We start from the raw sequence: 27,555 nt of genomic DNA, 5'->3' as shown, positions 1-27,555 counted from the left end.
TAAACTAATTCATCGGTTTGTATGGGTTTGTAGATCTTGAATCGACCGCGATAACTAAAAATTACGACAAAATAGGTCAAGAGAGTTCTTATCTTAACCTTTATCCTGTAACAGATCTTGATCTCGATGCTAATCCAGCTCGTGATCCTATTCCTGGCCTTTTACTGATCCTAATACAGATTTTGAGTCTTATCTGGAACCTGATTCCGATCTATATTTAAAACCTGATCCTAATCCAGAACCAAAGCGTGTTTCATATGGTAATCTATATTTTGATTTCCGGACCCTGATCCTGATCCTGAAACTCTGCCGAACTCTGCATCTGATCAGGATCCTGTATCTAATAATGGCACTGATCTTCATTTTGATCTTGATCGTGATTCCGATTCTAATGTGGAGTCTGATTTTGATCTTGATTTGGAACCTTTTTGATTGTAATACAGATCCTTATCAAGATACAGATTTTAATTTTAAGACATAACCATCATCAGGTGGATCCTGTTCCGTATTCAAATCCCGATTACAATCCTTATAAAGAATTTGATTCAGCTTCTGAATCAGAGCCTGATTTAGAGTGATTGTGTTTTTCGTTCATCTACTGGATAACTCCTAACTCAAAGCATAATTCAGATCCTGATTCAGATTCTGATTAAGAACATGATAGTGATCCTAGTTCAGATACTGTTTTGTTTCTTGATTGAGGTCTTCATCCTGATCATGGACTTGATATTTAACCCTTATCCGCTGTAGAGTCAATACCGCACTATTTGAAGTTTGGCGGCTTGTAGCTTTTTCAGGTGCATCCAAATAAAATGAAGTCTTAAGGGTCCCAAAATAAAATCTTGAAATTTTTAATTTTGTATCATTATTTTGGACGTAGCCTGAAAGCCCAGAAAAATAACTCACTAATCAAACCTAGAGATTGACTTTTTGCTTTTTACAAAATTTGTTGTTTTGTAATCCTCGTAATGTAACTCAATTATGTTTTCCAGACATTTTATACCTACAATATTTCAGTTTTCCGTTATTCAGAGTCTAAAAAAAACAGAAAAAAATATGCTTCAGATATAAGACTGTAGATCAGCTACAGAATGCCAAAAAAAACTTTATTCAGTGTCCAAAAAAGCTGAAGTTAGAAGTTATACGTTGCATTTAAAGATATATATTTTCAAATTTTTTAAAGATCATGACTACAAAAAATGTAAAATAGTGGTGTGTAAACCGTACGTTTCAGTCAATGAACCGTCAAAACGTCATAATGGAAAGCTGAAGTTTTGTAAGTTAATAATGTCTGGAAAACATATTTGAGCAACATTTAGAGGTTTGCAAAATTATGATAACGACTATAACGAGTAAAAATTTCTGGGACGGGTGAGGATTAATTGCTTCAAACGGTTGAAAAAGAAAAAAAGAGCAGCCTTTCCTCAACGTCTCTTTTCGAGTTAAATCAAATAAAATCGCATTCAATATAAAGCATCACGCTACAGGAAATTAGAAAATAAACTGTATATTTCAGTTTTGTAGGTAGGTATATCTATTTTATTTTTTTGCTAACTCAAATAAATACAAATATCACAATGTTTTCTTTTTTATAGTTTTCATCATCTTTTTTAATTCATTTTAACGATTTATTTTTTAAATTTTACCACATCCCAATGCTTTGAGCATGACAACCCTACAATTCTACCGAATGGCACAAAGTCCTAAAAGTGATCACGCGAAAATTAAATCAGTGGCAACAGCTCCAGCGGTTTTGAGCGCTTCGACAGGTTTCAAAATTTTGCAACCCATGGACTGCATCGAGAGAAAAACGGTGGCCCGATTTACAAATCAGGTTCCGCGAAAACCATCAACGACGATCCTTCACATAGTTGTGGGGTTTTCGTCCCTAATGGTTTTGGGTTTTGTTTTTCCTTCTGTTCGCTCGCTCGCTCGCGATTGGAAACTTGTTTACTGCCATGTAATTTGTCACAAGGTTAGCCATTTGTCTTATTCAGTTTGGATCGATTCGAGATTGAAGGTAATATTTAGTTGTAGAGATGTTATAGCGTTTACTGGAGAATGGAAGCCAAATTGTTCTGATATCTATATAATTTCAAAACATTTTGACATGAAAGGTCTTTCAGCTCATAATTCTTTGTTTATACTGTTTAATACCAGGTGTTTTATTTAACTCTGACACAAAACATTCCCTTCAGTAGATACACGTGTGGTTCCACAATGAAATTACTCTCGTGTTGCAACTAACCACAGGCTAAATTAAGTTATTTATTTTACCACTCCCGAAACGATATCTGTGGTCTGGATGGTCTGGTCGAAAAATGGGATCTTGATTTCCAGGGAGAGCTTTTCCCGGAGCCAATCCAGCAGAGCATCACTTGCCATAAACCGATATGGTGCAATTTTCGGTTTCACATTACCCGGACTTAAACCACAATTTTTTTCGCTTCCCAAGGCAGAGCACTGAATAAACCGGAGACAATCTTAATAGAGATCCTGCTTCGCTGTGGTTTGGGGTGGTTGTGAACTCGAGGAAAATCTCGAGATTCCTTAGATATTTCCGGGCCGGGTGAGCTGCACTTCCTTCATACAAACACACATTCTGGATGTAGCGCGCTCGGGATGCGACGGCACTTACAAAAACTGTCTAGACCGATAACGAAAAAAGACCAAGAAAAGTGGAAGCAATTATCCTCATTTAGAACTGGCTGTGGAGGAAAACCACTCTAGCCAGTCTTTTAGAGCTAAAACTGGCCGGCGGCTATCATATTCGTTTGTCCCGAAAGTTTTTGTGATGTCTAACAGTACATTGGTGGGCCGTTTTTCCAGAAAATGATTTTTCCGAAAACTATAGGGGAGACCCAGCAAACATTTGTGAAGGTATAACGCAGGAACAACAGAATTATTGAAACAAATATACCAGATGAAAAGATTGTATTAAACTTACCAAAATAGCATATAGCTACAAAATTGGAGGCGATATATGTACCTACAATGACAAGATTCCAACGATTCGATTTTCCAACAAAAAGCAAAATAAACGAAAAAAAAATTGCCTCGCCGAGATTTGAACTCCAGTCCTCCGAGTTCACAGTCCGGTGCTTTACCACGATGCAAACTTTAGGTTGTTACGCTAAAGCTCTATAGGTGAGATTTTGTTTTTACGAACCGGTCTAAGAAAGAGACCGGAGAGAGTGTCAATTGAAGGACCGCCCATTTATCGTAAATCAGTTCACTCAAATCGTAAATGTCGAAGGAGCATATTCTCAACTTTTTGGAGACATATTTACGAATTGACTAAACTGCTATCCGATTCAATTTTTTTTGGGCAAAGCTTGTCGTGAATGAATGATAGAAAATCACTCAATACCAATGTGTTTACGATAGTTATTTAAAAAGGCTTAATATTCGATTTAGATCATCATTTCTATTACGATTTCATGTTAGCTGGGGAGTGTGTAGAACTGATTTTTTTAGGTGACTTGGTTTTTCGTAAAAATATGTCATTGAAATGAACCTCATAATATCTTATTTTCAAAGTAATGCAATGCAATGGTAAACTTCCAGTTTGACTAAAAAGTGTTCTCTAAAATGTTACCCATGGGATCAATAGAATGCCTAGTAGACTGCCCCATATTTGTATGGGAAATTCAAAACCTGTGAAATGTTATGCGCTGCAGGCTGAAATTGATCCTAGTCCTAGTACAAGATCTCATGTCAAATTTGGGCCAGATCGGATCACGAGAAGGGGTCGCTCAACGATCCTGAAGTGTGTTTGGGATTTTTTAGACATTCTGTTCGGGAGAAACATGAAAACCAGTTTTTCATCAATAACTTTGGCTCCCGTTGGCCGATTTCTTTCAAAATCGGTTTTCTCAAAGCTCAAATTATGGAAAATATTTCATCCGAAGACTGCATTTCAATTAGAGTTAAGGTAAGAAGGTTATTAGGCTTGGAAAATGGGCTAACTTTTTAAAGGATGGTATTCATCACTGTTAATGAGTCGAGGCGGTCGAACATATTGACGCCTCGTTAACAGTGCTGAATACCACCGTTGAAAAAGTTAGCCCATTTTTGAAGCCTAATAACTTTTTTATCTTAACTCTTATCGAAATGCAGTTTTCGGATGAAATAATTTTCATAACTTCAGCTTTAAGATAAACCGTTTTTGAAAGAAATTGGCCGACGGAAATCAAAGTTATTAATGAAAAACTGGATTTTCATGTTTCTCCCGAACAAAATGTCTCAAAATCCCATACAAACTTCAGGCTCGTTGAGCGACCCCTTCCCGTTATCCGATCTCGCCCAATTTTGGCATGAGATCTTGTACTAGGCCAAGGATCAATTTTAGCCTGCAACGTTTAACTTTTTCATCAGTTGTGTCATTTGGGGCACTCTAATGCCCAGCCAACATAAAACCGCATAAGAAATGGTAGTTCAAATCGTTTACAATTTTAATGCGAATCGCAATTCCTACCAAATAAGGAAACTATCGATACAATGGTTATTCAAAGTCGGCATAAATCGGATATGATAAAAAGACAAATTTGCTCTCACGCGCGGGATTCAAAAGAGACAATTACCTTGTTGTTCTCTCTGCAATAAGCAGTGCAACCAGATTGCTACCCAGACAACCAGAAGTCGTAATTTATCTTACAAATTATATCGTATGAAATGTAATTAAAACTTATTTTTGTATATTTGCACCTACAATGTGCGGCCCATGCATATTCTTTAAAGTATTTAAATGCATTGCATGATTTTATTATGACAACAAGAGAGACTCGTGTTTATGTACATGTGAACTCGACCTGTATGTACATCAATTTGCAAAAAATCCGTGAAACGACCGATATACGATGATCAGCCGTGATTGACAAATTTTGTCGTGCTATGCATAAAATAATTCAAAATTAGGATTTTTAATATGAAATACGATTTACATTATCATAACAACTAGGTGATTGATCTAAGCAGAAAGTACATTTTTCTATCAAACATGATTGCTAAAATGAGAGATTATATTTTAAAAAGAAAACATATGAAATGTCAGAAGAGTGGTACACACAGTCGATTAGTTCAGCGATACAAAAGTACTAAGGTATCAGCTGGTAATAAAAGTTCTCCCCAGAGTGAGCGCGGTGGCAGAACATTTCTACCCGAAATTCAGGACGATGCTGTATCCAATAACGTACCTGTCGATGAGAAAAAAATTCACAGGAAATTTCCGATAGGGATCAGGTACTGTGTAAGGTACTGTTGTTATACACCTATATGCTTAAATTACAGTCTTATTTTTTTAGCTGACAGCACAAGACTAGTTGATAAAATTCGAAACTGATCTACCAAATTCCATATGACCTACGCTGCTTTGAACTCCCTTGTAGGAATTCTGAAATCTGACTTACATCTAAATCTTCCGAGCGAGGCCTGCACAAAGCATTGACTTCAAATAATAAACCCTCATCAATATCGTTCAACATCAACGTAGCTCGCAACTCTGCTTGCCACTTGGAGATATAGGGGAGAATGAGGATACTTGATCCCTGGGGATACTTGATTCCTTAGCTATATCTCGAAACTGGAATGTCTTACAAAGATCAAATGTTCTAGAAAAATGTGCCAAAATGAGCAAAATAACAATGCTTGTAGTTTAAAATTTTTTAACAAAATAATTGTTTGAGTAATTGAACTTTGTTTGGAAAATTTCACAAAATATAACTTGAAGATCTTTTTTCATCACTTTTAAATGTTCCTTACATGGGAAAATTATAAAATAAATATTTTTTCCAATGTATCAATAGTTCGAGCTTAAAATGAACTTCATAATGCAATATTTTCAAAGCAATGGAAAACTCTCAACTTTTTGCAGAAAAAGTTTTCTAAAATGTTGATTATGGGTACAATTGATCCCCTAGAGTTGGGTACAATTGATCCCCCTTCCAAATGGCATATTCTTCTTCTGAATTGATCGTTATGATTGCTGATTACGAAATTACTAATATTTATCCAAAAACTAATATTTATCAAACAATTGTCTGAAGAAAAGAGCAAAAATAATTAATTTTCTTTTAATTATAAAAAATAGCGCCTGTAAGTATGCAATGTTATTTGCGTTGAGACAAAGTAATAGAATTTTCTTCTTATGTCTGCTATAAATTGTGAAATGAGAACAAACATGACCAAAATAGTCAATTAACATTCTATCTTGGGGTTTTGTTTGATTTTTATACAAGTATTAGGGCTTCCTGAATAAAAGATCAAGTCTCCTTCAATAGGGGATCAAGTCTCCCCTAACTTCAGAAAAATCGCAATTTTTTTACTCCCACGAAAATGCTTCTAGTTCATCAACGGGTTCAAGTATCGATCTAATTTTTGGAGCATAGAAACTTGAAGTTACAAGCTGTCAGAAAATGTCAAAGACGACGAGTTGCTCAATTTTTCCAAAAAGATATGGTGAAAATAAGAAAAGGGGATCAAGTATCCCCACTCTCCCCTACAGTTGCGTTCAAAAAAGAATGGAATCGCGTGAAGCTGCGCACCCTCTTCCAACTTTGACAAGCTGCCATATCTCTCTCGGTTGGTATTTTTTCATGAAATTTTCACAAAATCTAGTTCAACTATCCAACTAACGTTCTTCAATATTTGAAGTCTTTATAATGCCTACAAACAAAGATACAGCTATTCCCGTAAAAAAGGGAAATTTGGAATTGCTTCACTCAATCGGCTGTATCTTTGACAATTTTTATTGAAAAATCTTGAAATTTGGTTCAAAGATGTAAAAATGTTTGATCTAGTACAAGGCTAAGTTTCGTCAAAATCGATGAACGCGATCAAAAATGGTGTAGGGTAGAAAATGAGGTTCATCAGAGCGCAATAGACAATTTCATTCTTTTTTGGACGGATGTTTGTATGGAAAAAATCGTAACCCATGTACTCTTGGTTTTTCCTTTCACAAAATCAAAATTAATCACAATGAATGTTGTTAATTGATAAAAACTTCATTCATGCTTTATTTAGGAATAGAAAATGTTTTTACAGAGTTCAGGATAGGAAGAACAGAGTTTCAGAAATGACCTGCTAAATGTACTGATAAATAAATTTGATACACAATTATAGCGAGTATTATATTCACTCTTGTGTTTAAATAACAATTTCTATTTCTAAACTAAGCAAGAATGAAATTCCTATCCATAAACAAGATTCTTTGTGATAAATTTTGATTTTGTGAAAGAAAAATCCGAGAAAACATTGATGACGATGTTTTCCATACAGACATCCGTCCAAAAAAGAATGAAATCGTGTTTTGGGCGATAATGAACCTCATTTTCAACCCGGCACCATTTTTGATCGCGTTTATCGATTTTGACGAAACTTGGCCTGGTATTAGATCAAACATTTTTACATGTTTGAACCAAATTTCAAGATTTTTCAATAAAAATTGTCAAAGATACAGCCGATTTAGTGAAGCAACTCCAAATTTCCCTTTTTTACGGGAATAGCTGTATCTTTGTTTGTAGGCATTTTAAAGACTTCAAATTTTGTAGAGCGTTAGTTGGATAGTTGAACTAGACTGTGTGAAATTTTCATGAAAAAATACCAACCGAGAGAGAAATGGCAGCTTGTCAAAGTTGGAAGTGGGTGCGCAGCTTCACGCGATTTCATTCTTTTTTGAACGCAACTGTATGCTATAAAATCGTATATAACTGCATTGATTCGTAATAATGTCCATGCAATCGTATACTTGTGCAAATAAATTAGCATGTCTGATTTTCGTAAAACGTATTTGCTGGCAATCGTAAAAGATTACAAATAAGTTCAATAAAATCGTTTATGATAATCAGACATCGATGATTGGAATCGTATTTAAGGAGGCTTCAAAATGTTGGTCTTTTTTTTTTAGATCATCGATGAAGTGTTCTACCGTTTAAAAGATTTTAGTTATAGAAATATACGATTTGCTTTTGGTTTAATGCCTTTGAAGTAAATCCCCTTGAATTTATATATTCCAGATAGCGTTGAGGAACCATCATGAGCTGCAGATCGTATCGTCAGGAGACCAAGTCCAGGTGCTACAATAACTTCATGAACGTTGAAAAAAATCAGCAACCAAGCAAATAATAAATTGTATGATATAAACTTGAATTTGACAACAAAAAACGCATTTCTTTGAAATAATCTTATTTTTATTCATTTCGTCAAACTTTCCATATTGTTACGAAAAATGTCGTAAATAAAGATATACCCAATCGCATATTGAGCGAAGACCTACAAGAATACAACCTCAATCATCTTTATGATGATGTAAATTGTCATAGTATATTCCAAAAAGAATCAGGGTAGTCGTAAATGGTTCGCATGACAAATCGTGCAAATCGTAATTCAATACAATTCATATCAAGACTATGTGTGCTAATGTACCTATATGGCCTCAAAAATGATACGTATATACTGGTTTTGTTGTATTACATACGATATGTTTACACGTATATTTGCACGTATATTTGTGTTGCAAGATCGAAATACCCACCAAATGGTTTTCTGGGTAAAAATCAGATGAGTCATTTGAAAAAATCCAGTGAGAGAAGCAGCAAATATTCTCGCTGGCAACGGTCCAGTTTGTATAATTCTTATCGCTTAAGCCGGAAACAAAAAATATGTATGTATATTGCCTCCACTTTGGTAGGTAAATGCTTTTTTTTTTTAAGTTTTATACGATGATTCTTTTTTTTTTTGTTTCGATTATAGTCGTTCTAACATCTTTATGTCATTCAAACAACCTACTTGCCAACTGAGCTACATCTAAAGCCCATTATTCGATGATTCTATGATGTATATGAAACGTATAGCAAATTTTTTTATTAGAGAAATATATCTACATTAATGTTTGCTGGGTAGAGTTCAGTCAGAAAAAATCTTTAATATAGCTCAATCAAACATATCATTTAAAAAGTTGACTTTCATTTTGAAAAAAAAAATTACAAAAATTGTAACACAACATGACCGTTTCATTGATCAATTTGTAATCCTTTATTTTAACGCTCCCCGAAAATATTTATCATTCATGTACATAATTTCGTATCGTCCTAATTTTATGCATGTTAACTTTGAGCTGTCAAGAGCGGCACCTGAAGTAATTTCAAGTTCACTCAAGGCATGAGTTCGATTCCAATTACGGTCCTGGATACTGAATGTTAATCTTAAGTTTTAAGGAGTTTAAAAGGAGCGGAAATTATTTATTTTAAAAGCAATGTCTGTAACTACTTTCAAAAGATACGACACTCCCTTTTATGTATAATATGGTCTGGCAAACTCTCTACATAAAAAATTACAAAGATAGTTGAAACTGTAGTGAATGCGTATAGCTGCTTTTAAAACGTAATTACTTTTATCCATTGCGACAAATAATCAGTATAAGTTTAAAATATTCAGTTGAATTTATTGCAGTGTATCGGTCAGTTCAATTCCAACTGGATACATACGAGAATGAATAGGAAGCTAATTTTTGAAAGGACTCTACACTCATTCACAAATCGACAACATCGTTGGTCAGTATACATTCAGGCTCTACACAGGTTCATAAGATTATCCAATCTCCATTTTTAGTTTCTAATAAACAAACACAGAAAAAAAAATCTGAATCCTCAAAATCACTGAAAATGAAAACCCTTATTATTACATGACATAGAACGCGATTTCATGCTGTAAATTTTCGTCACTTGTGATGCTTCTGTTTATTTACATCATAGATATGTGATTTTATTTCAGGATTGTTTCCTTAGGTGAAATATTACATGTCACAAAAATTACATGTCACAGAAAATTACAAAAAATGAGTCCATAAAAACTCTGAAGATTGAAAAAATGAATCTTACCTGACCGGGAGCATGATTTTCTATAGTAAATTTGAAATGATTGAATCCTTGAAAGCACTGAGAATGAAAAAAAAAAAAACAAACATGAAAGCAAGTCGTAAGTTTTTGGACCTGTCGGATGTTTGCGCTTCCGTGTTGTTTTATAGTTCGTTCATTGCGGAATGGTAAGTACTTAGAATAAGTGATGAGATAAAACAAAATATGCATCAAACATTTGGTTTTTATTCTAACAGATTCCCAAAGTCCGTTCCAGGAAAGGCTCCGCCAGATGGAAATGGTGACGATCATAGCCATGGTTGGCAAAAGTGGCAGATCACAACGTAAGGCAATTTCAAATGTCAGTCCAGGCATTGTGGAGGTTAAAAAAAATTTCCGAGGTTTAAAAACGATGGGTCGATTTTTACGAAAGAGAAGTTAATTGAAAGAAACACTTTGTGTGCTGAGTTGTGATGTGAAAAACGGTAAAAAATGAAGTTTAAAATAAATATAATCTGTTAACTGGAATGTGCAAAAAGATTGTTTTTTATTATTGAAAGATGAGAGATTTTCATTGAATCATATAACTAGAAAGTATACAAAAAAAATCCAATAGGCAGTAGGAACGTTTTTTAGTTCAGTGATGTGAAAATTACATCACTTTTTAACTACACGTTTGCAAAATTTTACAGGCGTGAAATATCCAACTTGCAATGAAAATTCCGTCATATATGATGCTTCTTTTTATTTACATCATATATGACGGAATTTTACAGATTTTTTGGTAGTGTGTAGCTGAAAGTGGAAAAAATCTCAATTCTATTTTCATTACGTTTAGTTGAATTGTAACAAAGTTTTTTGAAGAATTTCGATAAAAAAAACAGTCTTTTAAAATTGGTAAAAAAAAAGTGGGAATGTTGAGAAAAGAGTGTTCGGTTTGGCGAGAAGACACTGACGAGGGAGCGTGTGAGGGACAAAACTTTGTCAAAATTACTACAAAAATTTGAAAAAATTATGACACTATTATGGAATTGGCAATACAATGACAACACATGACAAAATTATGGCAATGTGGTAAAAATTTGGCGAAATTATGACAAAAAAAATACAACAAATCTGACAAATATGACAAAAATTTTACAATAGATGAAAAAAAAAATCAACAGAACTTTGTCAAAAATATGACAAAATTTTCACCAAAGTGATAAAATTCTGGCGAAAATATGACGAATGTGGTAAAAAATTGTCTAAAAAAATAAAAAGACGTAAATATTACAATATATTGGTAATCAAACTTCTAAAATATGACAAATATGAAAAAAATACAAATACAATAAAATCAAAAAAATGTCAAACTATGTAAAAATATGACAAAGTTATAAAGATGAGGTATTCTGTCAGATTATTGCGTTTTTTTATAGCATTTGTTGTAAGTTTGCAATGTTTTGTCATTTTATTGTATATGTTTTTCAATAATTTTGACATCTTTGTCGTTGATATGTGATAGTTCTGTGTTATTTCTAACACATTAGTCATATTTTTGACAAAGGTTTTAAGAATTTTTGCCCTTTAATTTTTTAGTTTATGTCTTTTTTTTGTCATATTTGTAGATTTCTGTCATTATCTTCTATTTTTTTGTCATGTTTTGCCATAGTATTGCCAATTTTTCGTGCCATTATTTTGTTATATTTTGCGTTATTTGTCGTATTTTTTCATGATTTGACATTTTATAGTCAATTTTTCGTCTTATTTATGCCATAATTTTGTTGGATTTGTCAGAAAGTTTTAATTTTGTTTCTGAAATTTTAGTCGTATTTGGATCATACTATTGTTATAATTTTGTCATGTTTTCACCACGTTTATCATGTTTTATTCATATTTTTATCATTTTTGACCACATTTGTAAAATTTTTGTCTTAATTGTGTCATATTTTCGTCATAAATCTGCACATTTGTATTATTTTTGTAATTTTTAATTGAAATACACTCAATTTTAAAGCAATTTATATTCATCACATTTGTTTCCATTATTATAGGAATTTAACCCATTAAGGTGATTCTTCCTCATATTCATCACATAACCTCCTTTAAATAACCTCCCTTTGAATAATTGTTTAGTTTTAGCGGTTTTCTAGTCAACATTTTTCTCACCAGCCTACTCTCCCATACCAAATTGATTTCTTTCACTTGGTTAGTTCTTGAGAGAAACAAAAAATGTATGGGAGTCCCCTTTATCTCTCCAATTCACCCCAATAATGGAAAAAGGCAGGGTCCTCAAATAATCACAGAAATAGTTCTTGAACCTCAATACCCTCCTAAGTACACATGTCAAATTAAGTTTCATTTCTTCGATTGAATGCGAAAAATTGTACCGACAACCACTTCACCCACCACATAAATTATTCATTTTTATATTTAATTTCACACTCGACATTTCAAACATTCCAAGAACAGGTAAGCCTACGCCCAGTGAACATTTTGGTCTGTATATTTCAGTTGTTTATACACACTTTAGTACAATCTGAAAAAGTTGTATAGAATATTCTATACGAGCCTGTGCGTACCAAAGTGGAGGCAATATACGGACCGAATTTTGCTCACCTTGAACATATAAAACTTTATATTGCGTTTTCAACAATTTGATATAAACTTTGTTTTGCACAAAATCTAAGGATTGTACAACTTACAACTTTCTTTTGCCTGTCTCACAATTTGATTACAATTTCCATTTTCAGGTAACCTGAGGTTTGTACAACTTTCTTCACTATTTAATACGATTAATTGTTACTGTATCCCACAGCAATTATATTTTTCCCTTATTACGATTTTACTATGAATCGCCGTGAACATGAATACAATAGAATATAATGTAGGCCCGTGAGAAACAAAAATTTGATATGTGATGATAATGCTTCTAAATAAATTCTACCCGCTCATGTTCACCATCTTTCATTTTCATCTAACCTTGTAGACATCTGTATAAAAATTTCATAATCTTTAGATGCCCCTACTAAAAAGGACAACACTTTTCACCGCCAAGGCCGATACATTGAATTAACTAATATATATTACGGTGGATAATCTCATCTTAAAATTTAAATTTAATGTTTAATATCCTTCTGATAAAACAGTTTTTTCCACGATTCCTTTGTCGGAAAATTTTCCTTCGGCATCATTTCCACATCCCATCCACTATGAGATAGCAGAAGCACTCCTTTCGATGTTAACTGGCGAATCCGGAAAACGTGGTCGTAGTGTGGTTTTTCGGAAATAGGTCGCAGATTTTCCGAGAGCCATATTCTTACAGTTTTGTGATAGTGGGAAAACCACAACGTGGAACGTGCCCAACATTGGGCTATTTTTTCCTGTTTTGGTTTGTGTCTCTCATTTCTGTTCAAAGGTTTTTGGGGCCGTGGTCGGTTTTATTTCGAGGGCTCCGTATGTTTGAAGATGGCGTGGCATCGCACACAGGGGTAAATGAACCTAATAAGCGATCAAAATTATTTGCGGACAAACGGTAAACGATAGACATTTGATGTCTTCGCAACATTTTTATATTTTTTGATGATCTATCAAATTCTTGAAAGAAAAAAGTGATTTTTTCACCTGGAAGGGAGATAAAAAAATTATTTCTTGAAATAATTAGTTTAACGTCTTGATGTCTTCACAAAAGTTGTAGATCTTATTATTTTAAGCAACTTTGTTGAAGACATCATAAAGATCGCATGAAATTCAAAAAAGTTTCGAGCATTTAAAAAATAACGAGAATTTTAACAAGTAGTTTTGAGTTATTATTTAATATCTTTTTAAGTATACGATTTACAAACTTGGTATATTTGAGAAAGTTGTTCAAATTGTTAAAACACACAATTTTGTAGAACATTTCAAATACATATTTCAACTAAGAAAGGAGATATACTGCAAAATATCCTAAATAATGCCTTTTTTCAGTAAGTTATAACCTTAAGAGTTCGGACGAGTTCGGATAATTTTTTGAGTGGATTTTGTTGGTCAAGTTATTGGCTTTCCATTGATATATAAATTAAACATTAGTTTTGAATAGATTTTCTGCAAACTAGCAATCAATAATGAGCTTTTTCCTTTAGAAACACTTAAAATTCGAAGAAAAAAAACCTCAATTTATCATGTTTTTAGAGGAAAAAGCTCATTTTTGATTGCTTGTTTGAACAAAATCTATTCAAAACTAATGTTTAATTTATATATCAATGGAAAGCCAATAACTTGACCAACAAAACCCACTTAAAAAAATATCCGAACTCGTCCGAACTCTTAAGGTTATAACTTACTGAAAAAATGCATTATTTTGGATATTTTGCAGTATATCTCCTTTCTTAGTTGAAATATGTATTTTAAATGTTCTACAAAATTGTATGTTTCAACAATTTGAACAACTTTCTCAAATATACCAAGTTTGTAAATCGTGTACTTAAAAAGATATTAAATAAAAACTCAAAATTACTTGTTAAAATTCTCGTTATTTTTTAAATGCTCGTAACTTTTTTGAATTTCATGCGATCTTTATGATGTCTTCAACAAAGTTGCTTAAAATAATAAGATCTACAACTTTTGTGAAGACATCAAGACACTAAACTAATTATTTCAAGAAATAATTTTTTTATCTCCCTTCCAGTTGAAAAAATCACTTTTTTCTTTCAAGAATTTGATAGATCATCAAAAAATATAAAAATGTTGCGAAGACATCAAATGTCTATCGTTTACCGTTTGTCCGCAAATAATTTTGATCGCTTATTAGGTTCATTTACCCCTGTGTGCATCGTTTAGCTCCGGACTAATCGAATTACTATCCGCTTATACAACCAAGGCAATAAACGATAAAGATAGCATGTTTTCTGTGTGTTTCCGGTTTATTGTTTTATTACTTTATTGGATCGTGATAAATATGATATTAATTTGAGTGATTGTGTGATCAACAAATTTTACGATTATAGGCCCGTACTTTGGGAGGAAATGATTTTGTTTTGATCGGTACAACTTTCGGATGCCATCGCCATTTGGTGAATCTTTTGTTTCTGCTATCCTAATGCCATATGCAATATAATTCCAAAGAAATATGTCAAAATAAAACTACAGCTCCAATATGGAAGAACAAACCAAGTACGCAACGACATCACTACTCGAACATTAATCTCCACCAAGAAACAGATCTTCTCATAACACCTCTCATTTTTCCTGCCCAGGAAACAGGAAAAAAAATGTAACAAGGTGGGATTTTCCGACCAAAATACGTGACTTTGAGCGATGTTTGAGAAAGCTGCTCATGGTTTAGTTACTTGTTTTTTTGCCGAAATAAACTCCTGGCAGCGACTCATCTTTATCGGAATTCATCCTCGGTAAGAGGAGGGATTACAACTTGTTCAACGGCGCATCCGAAAGAGCAAGACTGAGACTGAAACTGAGAAAGAAAGCTAAGCTTTGCTCGGATTTCACGACAAGCACCGAGGGAAGGTGATTTTCTTGCTTCCAAAACCTCTGGAAAGTTTAGTGATATCGGGTAACAACGGAGGAACTGTAAAAGCCAGATCGTAAATGTAGGAACACAATCGAGAAGCAGATCTTAATATGTCCCGACCAAGAAAGGAGAAATGATAAATGGATTCCGAAAAGTCACTTTTAGTTTATGCCATCGCTCTTCTCAATTGGTGCGGTTAGCCGCGCTGTCTTTAGGAAAGTATATATCTAATGGTCGGTTCGTGTGATGAATATTATCAGTTGTCACAATTGTGTCACCGGGATCTACCAGGAATCTTGTCAGGAATGATGGTTGGTGAAATTGTGACACGGAATCCCATAACTTATGTTGGAAGGTGCAGTTTTTCTGAATCCTCTGAACAGTGATTTCAAGTAAGGAAAAGTTTCAAAAGAATATAAAAATGTTTGAGAACAGAGAAAAATCCATGTCAAATTCTTCAAAATCTAAGAAACACTAAAAAATGACAAAAATGTCAAAAATGAAAAAAATGACAAAAATGACAAAAATGACAAAAATGACAAAAATGACAAAAATGACAAAAATGACAAAAATGACAAAAATGACAAAAATGACAAAAATGACAAAAATGACAAAAATGACAAAAATGACAAAAATGACAAAAATGACAAAAATGACAAAAATGACAAAAATGACAAAAATGACAAAAATGACAAAAATGACAAAAATGACAAAAATGACAAAAATGACAAAAATGACAAAAATGACAAAAATGACAAAAATGACAAAAATGACAAAAATGACAAAAATGACAAAAATGACAAAAATTACAAAAATGACAAAAATGACAAAAATGACAAAAATGACAAAAATGACAAAAATGACAAAAATGACAAAAATGACAAAAATGACAAAAATGACAAAAATGACAAAAATGACAAAAATGACAAAAATGACAAAAATGACAAAAATGACAAAAATGACAAAAATGACAAAAATGACAAAAATGACAAAAATGACAAAAATGACAAAAATGACAAAAATGACAAAAATGACAAAAATGACAAAAATGACAAAAATGACAAAAATGACAAAAATGACAAAAATGACAAAAATGACAAAAATGACAAAAATGACAAAAATGACAAAAATGACAAAAATGACAAAAATGACAAAAATGACAAAAATGACAAAAATGACAAAAATGACAAAAATGACAAAAATGACAAAAATGACAAAAATGACAAAAATGACAAAAATGACAAAAATGACAAAAATGACAAAAATGACAAAAATGACAAAAATGACAAAAATGACAAAAATGACAAAAATGACAAAAATGACAAAAATGACAAAAATGACAAAAATGACAAAAATGACAAAAATGACAAAAATGACAAAAATTACAAAAATGACAAAAATTACAAATATTACAAAAATGACAAAAATGACAAAAATGACAAAAATGACAAAAATGACAAAAATGACAAAAATGACAAAAATGACAAAAATGACAAAAATGACAAAAATGACAAAAATGACAAAAATGACAAAAATGACAAAAATGACAAAAATGACAAAAATGACAAAAATGACAAAAATGACAAAAATGACAAAAATGACAAAAATGACAAAAATGACAAAAATGATAAAAATGATAAAAATGACAAAAATGACAAAATAGACAAAAATGACAAAAAATGACAAAAATAACAAAAATGACAAAAATGACAAAAATGACAAAACTGACAAAAATGACAAAAATGACAAGAATGACAAAAATGACAAAAATAACAAAAATAACAAAAATGACAAAAATGACAAAAATGACAAAAATGACAAAAATGACAAAAATGACAAAAATGACAAAAATGACAAAAATGACAAAAATGACAAAAATGACAAAAATGACAAAAATGACAAAAATGACAAAAATGACAAAAATGACAAAAATGACAAAAATGACAAAATGACAAAATGACAAAAATGACAAAAATGACAAAAATGACAAAAACGACAAAAATGACAAAAATGACAAAAATGACAAAAATGACAAAAATGACAAAAATGACAAAAATGACAAAAATGACAAAAATGACAAAAATGACAAAAATGACAAAAATGACAAAAATGACAAAAATGACAAAAATGACAAAAATGACAAAAATGACAAAAATGACAAAAATGACAAAAATGACAAAAATGACAAAAATGACAAAAATGACAAAAATGACAAAAATGACAAAAATGACAAAAATGACAAAAATGACAAAAATGACAAAAATGACAAAAATGACAAAAATGACAAAAATGACAAAAATGACAAAAATGACAAAAATGACAAAAATGACAAAAATGACAAAAATGACAAAAATGACAAAAATGACAAAAATGACAAAAATGACAAAAATGACAAAAATGACAAAAATGACAAAAATGACAAAAATGACAAAAATTACAAAAATGACAAAAATGACAAAAATGACAAAAATGACAAAAATGACAAAAATGACAAAAATGACAAAAATGACAAAAATGACAAAAATGACAAAAATGACAAAAATGACAAAAATGACAAAAATGACAAATATGACAAAATTGACAAAATTGACAAAAATGACAAATATGACAAAAATGACAAAAATGACAAAAATGACAAAAATGACAAAAATGACAAAAATGACAAAAATGACAAAAATGACAAAAATGACAAAAATGACAAAAATGACAAAAATGACAAAAATGACAAAAATGACAAAAATGACAAAAATGACAAAAATGACAAAAATGACAAAAATGACAAAAATGACAAAAATGACAAAAATGACAAAAATGACAAAAATGACAAAAATGACAAAAATGACAAAAATGACAAAAATGACAAAAATGACAAAAATGACAAAAATGACAAAAATGACAAAAATGACAAAAATGACAAAAATGACAAAAATGACAAAAATGACAAAAATGACAAAAATGACAAAAATGACAAAAATGACAAAAATGACAAAAATGACAAAAATGACAAAAATGACAAAAATGACAAAAATGACAAAAATGACAAAAATGACAAAAATGACAAAAATGACAAAAATAACAAAAATGACAAAAATGACAAAAATGACAAAAATGACAAAAATGACAAAAATGACAAAAATGACAAAAATGACAAAAATGACAAAAATGACAAAAATGACAAAAATGACAAAAATGACAAAAATGACAAAAATGACAAAAATGACAAAAATGACAAAAATGACAAAAATGACAAAAATGACAAAAATGACAAAAATGACAAAAATGACAAAAATGACAAAAATGACAAAAATGACAAAAATGACAAAAATGACAAAAATGACAAAAATGACAAAAATGACAAAAATGACAAAAATGACAAAAATGACAAAAATGACAAAAATGACAAAAATGACAAAAATGACAAAAATGACAAAAATGACAAAAATGACAAAAATGACAAAAATGACAAAAATGACAAAAATGACAAAAATGACAAAAATGACAAAAATGACAAAAATGACAAAAATTACAAAAATTACAAAAATTACAAAAATTACAAAAATTACAAAAATTACAAAAATTACAAAAATTACAAAAATTACAAAAATTACAAAAATTACAAAAATTACAAAAATTACAAAAATAACAAAAATTACAAAAATTACAAAAATTACAAAAATGACAAAAATGACAAAAATGACAAAAATGACAAAAATGACAAAAATGACAAAAATGACAAAAATGACAAAAATGACAAAAATGACAAAAATGACAAAAATGACAAAAATGACAAAAATGACAAAAATGACAAAAATGACAAAAATTACAAAAATGACAAGAATTACAAAAATGACAAAAATGACAAAAATGACAAAAATGACAAAAATGACAAAAATGACAAAAATGACAAAAATGACAAAAATGACAAAAATGACAAAAATGACAAAAATGACTAAAATGACAAAAATGGTAAAAATGACAAAAATGACAAAAATGACAAAAATGACAAAAATGACAAAAATGACAAAAATGACAAAAATGACAAAAATGACAAAAATGACAAAAATGACAAAAATGACAAAAATGACAAAAATGACAAAAATGACAAAAATGACAAAAATTACAAAAATGACAAAAATGACAAAAATGACAAAAATGACAAAAATGACAAAAATGACAAAAATGACAAAAATGACAAAAATGACAAAAATGACAAAAATTACAAAAATGACAAAAATGACAAAAATGACAAAAATGACAAAAATGACAAAAATGACAAAAATGACAAAAATGACAAAAATGACAAAAATGACAAAAATGACAAAAATGACAAAAATGACAAAAATGACAAAAATGACAAAAATGACAAAAATGACAAAAATGACAAAAATGACAAAAATGACAAAAATGACAAAAATGACAAAAATGACAAAAATGACAAAAATGACAAAAATGACAAAAATGACAAAAATGACAAAAATGACAAAAATGACAAAAATGACAAAAATGACAAAAATGACAAAAATGACAAAAATGACAAAAATGACAAAAATGACAAAAATGACAAAAATGACAAAAATGACAAAAATGACAAAAATGACAAAAATGACAAAAATGACAAAAATGACAAAAATGACAAAAATGACAAAAATGACAAAAATGACAAAAATGACAAAAATGACAAAAATGACAAAAATGACAAAAATGACAAAAATGACAAAAATGACAAAAATGACAAAAATGACAAAAATGACAAAAATGACAAAAATGACAAAAATGACAAAAATGACAAAAATGACAAAAATGACAAAAATGACAAAAATGACAAAAATGACAAAAATGACAAAAATGACAAAAATGACAAAAATGACAAAAATGACAAAAATGACAAAAATGACAAAAATGACAAAAATGACAAAAATGACAAAAATGACAAAAATGACAAAAATGACAAAAATGACAAAAATGACAAAAATGACAAAAATGACAAAAATGACAAAAATGACAAAAATGACAAAAATGACAAAAATGACAAAAATGACAAAAATGACAAAAATGACAAAAATGACAAAAATGACAAAAATGACAAAAATGACAAAAATGACAAAAATGACAAAAATGACAAAAATGACAAAAATGACAAAAATGACAAAAATGACAAAAATGACAAAAATGACAAAAATGACAAAAATGACAAAAATGACAAAAATGACAAAAATGACAAAAATGACAAAAATGACAAAAATGACAAAAATGACAAAAATGACAAAAATGACAAAAATGACAAAAATGACAAAAATGACAAAAATGACAAAAATGACAAAAATGACAAAAATGACAAAAATGACAAAAATGACAAAAATGACAAAAATGACAAAAATGACAAAAATGACAAAAATGACAAAAATGACAAAAATGACAAAAATGACAAAAATGACAAAAATGACAAAAATGACAAAAATGACAAAAATGACAAAAATGACAAAAATGACAAAAATGACAAAAATGACAAAAATGACAAAAATGACAAAAATGACAAAATTTACAAAAATGACAAAATTTACAAAATTTACAAAAATGGCAAAAATGGAGAAATCTGTTTTATATAATTAAGCTCGAAGTGACACAGAAAGTAAAGTTAAAATTCAAACTCGATTAACAAATTCAAAACTTAAGCTTATCTTCCAAATTTTTTAGACTGGAAAATATAAATCTAAGTTTTCAGAAAAACAATTCAAAATCAAACCTTATGTTGAAAATTTTACGTACTTATAATTTTTGTATGTAAAAATGTAAATAAAAATATACGTGAAATAGGGTAGGGATTTATTTGAAATCCTTCTTTTGTCATTAGGAGTTGGAACATCGCAAGGAAGGGGAGTCATGTTATCACGAAAATAATTTTTTATCTAAAAATTCAATAAAATCAAGAATACAAAAGTTGAAAAAACTCCCGTCTTCCTCAATTTGTTTTCGGTGTTGTAATCTTTCGGATATATTTGGATAAAATAATTTGTTTTGAAAAACCGATTTGTTAAAGCAATTCAGACAAGGAATCCTAAAACTTTCAGCTAAGTATTTACATTAGGTAAAAATCTCAAGTTCGAGACTCTTCATCAAACCATAAAATAATAGTTTGTATTTCAAAATATTGAAAATTGTGAGACAGATTCATATTGAAACTTTAAAAAAAAAAGTATAATAAATAGCACCTCGCCTTAAAGATTAATTCTTAATCGTGAGGTTGTTATAAGTTTAGAGCCTTCCGCATTTTCCGAGTCACTTGAGTTTTCCGTACAAACATTTTCAATTTTCGCCGAAGTCGAAAAATGTACTAACCACAAAAATAGTGTTTAACTTAACAAACCAGTATAATTTTGAAAATATTTTTATCAGTCAAAACAGCTTTAAAAAAGTTTTTGGGAAATTTCAAATATTCCAACAGGTTTGAAAGCTGTTTTACGAGTTTTTCCACTGGCACTCACGAATTTGACATGATAGCTGATATTCTTTATCAAACTGATTAATTTGTTCATTCAAATTCAATAATTTTCAGGCATCTCTTTAACAAATTTTAAATTTTTTTTTTATCAGCAAAACACTTTTTTCTAGTTTTACGTCGTGGATGGCAGCACTATGGATATATCTAGCTATTAAATGGGATTAAGACCCATTTTCAACTATTCGGGATTAGTGAAGGTGCGCAAAATTGAAATTTTTTAATCGGAATTGACTCGAAAATTGAAATAAGCAAAATGGATCTTAAAAAAACCAAGCAAATCGATATTAAACTTTGATTTGGTTTCACTGCAGGAGACTGCTGCCATCTACATCTTGAAACTGGGAAAAGATTGGTTTACTGAAAAAAAATCAATGTTTTTTAATACTGTTTGTTTTTATCTGATCTTTATTTAACCCAGAGTTTTGTTTTATCTTTTCACATCAATTTATTGAAGGAATTTAGTAGTTTGATAAAGTAATGAAGCTTCAATGTTTAATTCGTGAGTGCTAGAGGGCAATCTGTAAAAATAAACAGCTGAAAACATTTTGGAATACTAGAAAACGCCCAAGTTGCCGTTTTCAATTCAAAAACATCGTAGAAAATTGTTTAACTTGTACATGATAAATTTTAAGAATTAATCTTAATTTTGTAAAAATACATACGAGTAGTACTATTTTTTTAACCATCCTTTTTCATAATTTTAGTCCTCAACGCCAATTGGTTCATAGAAAAAAGAAGTAAAGTTTTGCACGAATAATCCGTTGAGCAATTAAAATTTAGTGTAGAAGAAAATTCTAACGATTGTCACTCATGTTTTAACAAGCAAAAAGCATAATGAGACTATTCTTTTTTTGCTCATTTTAGTATGGAACGGAACTAATCAAATACATATGTATTTATTTATATCAATTTATGAACAACTGAAGAAGTTCATATTTTATTTCTTTTAATCATGTCAAAAACTATCCTCATTAAACTCCTTAAAAATCACTTCGAAATGTACCTTCACCAATTTCCTAGGGACATTTCAATGCTGTTTCAGTTGCATTTGAGTAACCCAATTTATCTACGTTCCCATATTTCCACAGCACAGCATTTAAATCAGATGAGTGTCAATCCGATAGAATCTCCGGGGACATTAAAATGATAAAGGTGAAACAAAATTGCCGGTCTCCACCTCACTGGTCGACTGGATGGGCCTCCGACATAAGCACATATGATCCAGAACCGGAAAGCAGTTGGAAAAATGTCCTTTTTTCACGACTCTCGCTTCTCCCCCCACCCAGAAGAAGAAAACGAATCATTTTTTATTGCCAAAATAAATATTCGGTCGGCTGAAGAAGAGGACGAAAAAAGGTCGGGGGAGGCAAAAGTCCTACGACTTCGTTCAGAATCCACACGCGTGGTAACATTTATTTCACGCAAAGATTTTGTAGTTCATCTGGGACCATTTAAGGTTAAATGGCCCAGGTCGCCACGGACGTGCTGCCGAAAGTAAGATAGGCCGGATGTGAAATATGACAGTGGACCCCAGTGGACTTCCGGTTTGCCGGACTGGAGCTTCACCTGAAGGGCCCTGTGATTTATCAGTGATTAAAAAAATGAGCATTTCAAAGGTTGGCGCCCTCGCGAACCAAGAGAAAATATAAAATCTCCAAACGACCCCGGTTGCAGCAATCACGTGATGCTGGCGTTGTTTATTTTTCATTATTTGAGAACTTTTTCCACTAAATCTCTTTCTTTTTCTGGGTTTTGCGAACGGGATGTTTTGATTTCCTCTTTTGCGCCCAGTTTTTTTTTTTTTTCATTCCTCCGCAACCGAATATGTCAGCTTATATTTTTACTATAAGTGATTCCGAAAACAAGTATAATGATCAAAAGTGAGCCCACCCCGAGGGATTGTTTCGTTTATTTGAAAGATTAACTGGATAAACGAACAGACAGTTTCATTTTCCGACATGGAAAAACGGGCCTAAAGTAGAATGAAATGTGCTTTTTTTCTAGTTCAAACTTTCAGTTTAAGGTTGTTGTAAAAGAAAATGAAATAAGATGTGATTCGGTTCGTCGTTTTGAGTGTGGAAGTGTTTTTGTAAAAAATGTGATTTAAGAATTTTGTTCTATTTTGTAAACATTTTTTTGTTTATTCCTTTTTCACGGACAAATGTGATTTGATAATTTCAGAACAAAAACAATACCAAATAGGTACCTATTTCATTAAAACAGATAAATAACTTCACAAATTAGTACTTTTTTACCTTCTAACAGTTACTCACATAAACGTTATACTTTCCTTTATCATTATAATCAAAAAATTGCAAAAAAAAAATCCAACTTTAACCTAACAAGTGATACGCTATTCATACTGCAGCTACCTCATTACTCACCGAACGAAAGGAAACAAACCAAACAAACCATGGGACGAAATCAACAGTAAAGCTGCGAGGACATGGATTAAATGACGAGTTCAACAAAGTTTGTTCGGACAACATCATCTTCTTTGTGGGTCGGGAGCATCAACACATCAGAAATGAGCGACTTGGACGGTGTAGCACACTGGACCTAGCAAGGGTTAACAAGAAAAAAAATCAAAAATTGTTGCACAAAATTATAAAAAAAGGGAGGAAGGATCTAAAAAATCAGAGTATCAATATGCAAAGGAAGTTATTGAAAATAACACTAGACCTAGAAAGAAAGATGCAAAGCGTTGAGAAGAGAGATGTACCAAATTGTAGTTTTTGAACAACGGCTGAACACCGAATATTGACTTTCCAATGATTTTGTCGAACGAATATTTGGTCGAATATTCTATTAAGTATTTAATGGAAAAATAAAACAAGAGCCATTAGATATTTCAATTTCATTCTTTTTCTTCCATTTGAAAGCCCCTCACGATTTTAAGTCGAATATTTCAAGCCAGATGGTGATATCAGATGATGTAAATTTTACATGATCTTTTTCAAGTACGGGTCTTTCTGATATTCAAAATATTACCAATATCTGAAAGGACATCAGATGACTTGTCGCTTCTAAAGCATTTATCACCAAAGATATTAGGTTCCTGCGAAAACTGGGAAAAAAACTGGAAGATCCTCTACTTTAAGTCGTAAAAGATGAGTTATTTGATTAGGAATTTAAAGTTCCTAAAGAATAAAAAAAAACAAATGATAAATTGTTTTATTCATTTCTGATCAATTCTTGACGAACTTCAGGGGGAATATTAAAATAAGCTTCATTTACCAGAAGCTCGAAAACAACAAGCGTTTTACGAATGAGTCTTGGAGGACGTATGTTTATTTCTGGAAGCAGCTCTCCTGTGAAAGTGTGCCGGAAGTTGGAAAGATACTCAAAGTTTCAATAACTATCTGAGCAGAACAATGCATTTCATACTGACTACCGGGAAATCAGATAGACGTTCCCACAAGTCCGAAGATTGGTGTTTTTCAAGTTTCAAGGAAAAAAGAGAGTCTTCAAGCTACGGGATTTGTGCATATATTTATCTAAAGCCCTTATTAAAGTAAATGTTTCCAATTAAATCGAACACAATGTGAGCTTTGTTCTTTGAATGATACAATCGCAGCTTATTTCTTGATGGTTTCTCAAAGTATTTTAAAACAATCGCCATTTTCTGACAAAAATTTTTCAATAAAATAGCAACATGAAGCGTTGATCTGCATCAACTAATTAAAGAAATGTTATTGACATAAAAAATGTTTCATTGAAAATCGTTAAAAGGAAATATGTTAACATCTTTAGAAAAGCATAAAATTCTTATTCATATTTCTTTGATTCATCTTTTTTTATTTCGTAGAGTTTAACTGGGGTGCTTTTTTCACCTCTTTTTTTCCGAAAATAAACCGATAAATTATAAAGCGCGCCAATTTTTCATGGGTTATGTATATTTTTAGAAGTTAAAATCCATCCAAACAAAAAACAAATGGTAATGTTAAAATCGCGTTCAGGTTGATTGATTCCTACATTATTAATTGTATTCTTGACCGGATAGAGCGATACAATATTGTGTCAGAATATATTGATGTGACAAATGCACTTCCACAACTGCTACGAAAAACTATGGATAGACAAGTTTTTTTTTTGGCAACGAGTTTATTATCTTGAATCATTACTCGACAAAGATCTGTCAAGCCCTTCTGGTTGTATAAGCCTAATGAGGCAAATAGAAACTTTTTTAACTTTTCTACAAAAAACTGAGCAGTTTTCGAAAAGAGTTGTAATCGTTTAAGATAAAAATTTATGACGGAATTAAACAAAATCAACAAAACTGTTGACTATGCTCAGTTTGATGTAATGTTTAGTTTAGTTTGATGTTTAATTAAGATTGGAAAATATGATAAGATTAGTAAAGTTAAATGATCTTGCTCAAGAGAAATGTAGATCCCATTTTTCATGATTTTTCTATGAAATATAAGGAAAAAGCGAAACATAAAACCATTACAGAATTATTAAGCACAATAAGAGAATTTTAGAATTTTTTTTGGCAACCTTGCTTAGGTATAATCTACTTGTACACGGAAAATAAAAAAAGGTAAAATTTAACTTTCTACGAGGTGATTGTTTTCCACCTCTCTTTTGAGGTAAATTTTAACTTTTTTTCATGCACCTAGCAAAAAGGAAAATTTTACCTTTTTTCATTTCACCAAGCAAAAAGGTAAATTTACCTTTTTCGCATTCACCTAGAGAAATAGTAAATAATACCGTTTTCCCATTAACTGATATAAAAGGTAAATGCTAGTTGGTTTGAATATGGTTTCATCAATAAAAATAAAAACATAATTAATTCAAAAATTTATATTTATTTGAAATAAATAGGGAAATGTACCTTATAATTATTTTTGAAATGTATCACCGTGTTCGAAAAAAAAATTTCAGGTAAGTCCTTTTTTGCCAGGCTCGTGGCAAATTGGCTTCGCGTTCTTCCGCGCCATAATGGCCACTGAATCCTCCTGCACTGCGTTAAAACTTTCATGCCTTCTCCGTTCGACTAATCCGGTCAGGTGCGGCTTTTCCGGAATGATATCTGGAGGATGATGTGGAATACACTGTCGTAACCGATCGACTTATTCGGGCCATTCGAATTAACTTCCTACCAGATTTCGCCTCGATGTATTCTTGAGACGCACCAAACAACCGTTTCTTCGTACATCCTTTTTCAAACCGATTTTTCCGTCAATCTCTCTTTCTTTTTTCACTCTCGTTCGCCATCTCTTCTCTCAATCTTTCATGGAAGTATGCAGAAACAGTCACCTGCACTGATACAAATCTTAGATGTTTTTCACAACTAAGGCTAGATATTTAATTATTAAAGATCAGATTTATTTCAATACAACTCATTTCATAGATATTAATTATCATATACAAATACATTTTATATCTGACACAATTATACCTATATTCACTACATACACCTCGAAGCTGGGCCGATCTGAAACAAAAGCAAAGTATTATGACAAGAACCAGCACAACTAAATGATATATAAGAAAATACTTACCAATCTGTTCCAATTTTCTGATATTGGGCACGAATCAAAACTTCCCTTTTGAACGACAACACAGCTTTGGCTTAAACCCAATAAAGGGATTCGGCAAATAGTTACTTTTTTCGAGATGAATTGTAACGTTTTGTTTAGCTCAATCCAGAACAACTTCACCTCGCTACGAGGTTAGTTTTACCTTATTTGGATTTACCTTTTTTCTTG

Source organism: Uranotaenia lowii, chromosome 2 (genome assembly GCF_029784155.1).
Source record: "Uranotaenia lowii strain MFRU-FL chromosome 2, ASM2978415v1, whole genome shotgun sequence".
NCBI classification, from domain to species: Eukaryota; Metazoa; Arthropoda; class Insecta; order Diptera; family Culicidae; genus Uranotaenia; species Uranotaenia lowii.
This window is presented reverse-complemented; position numbering follows the sequence as displayed.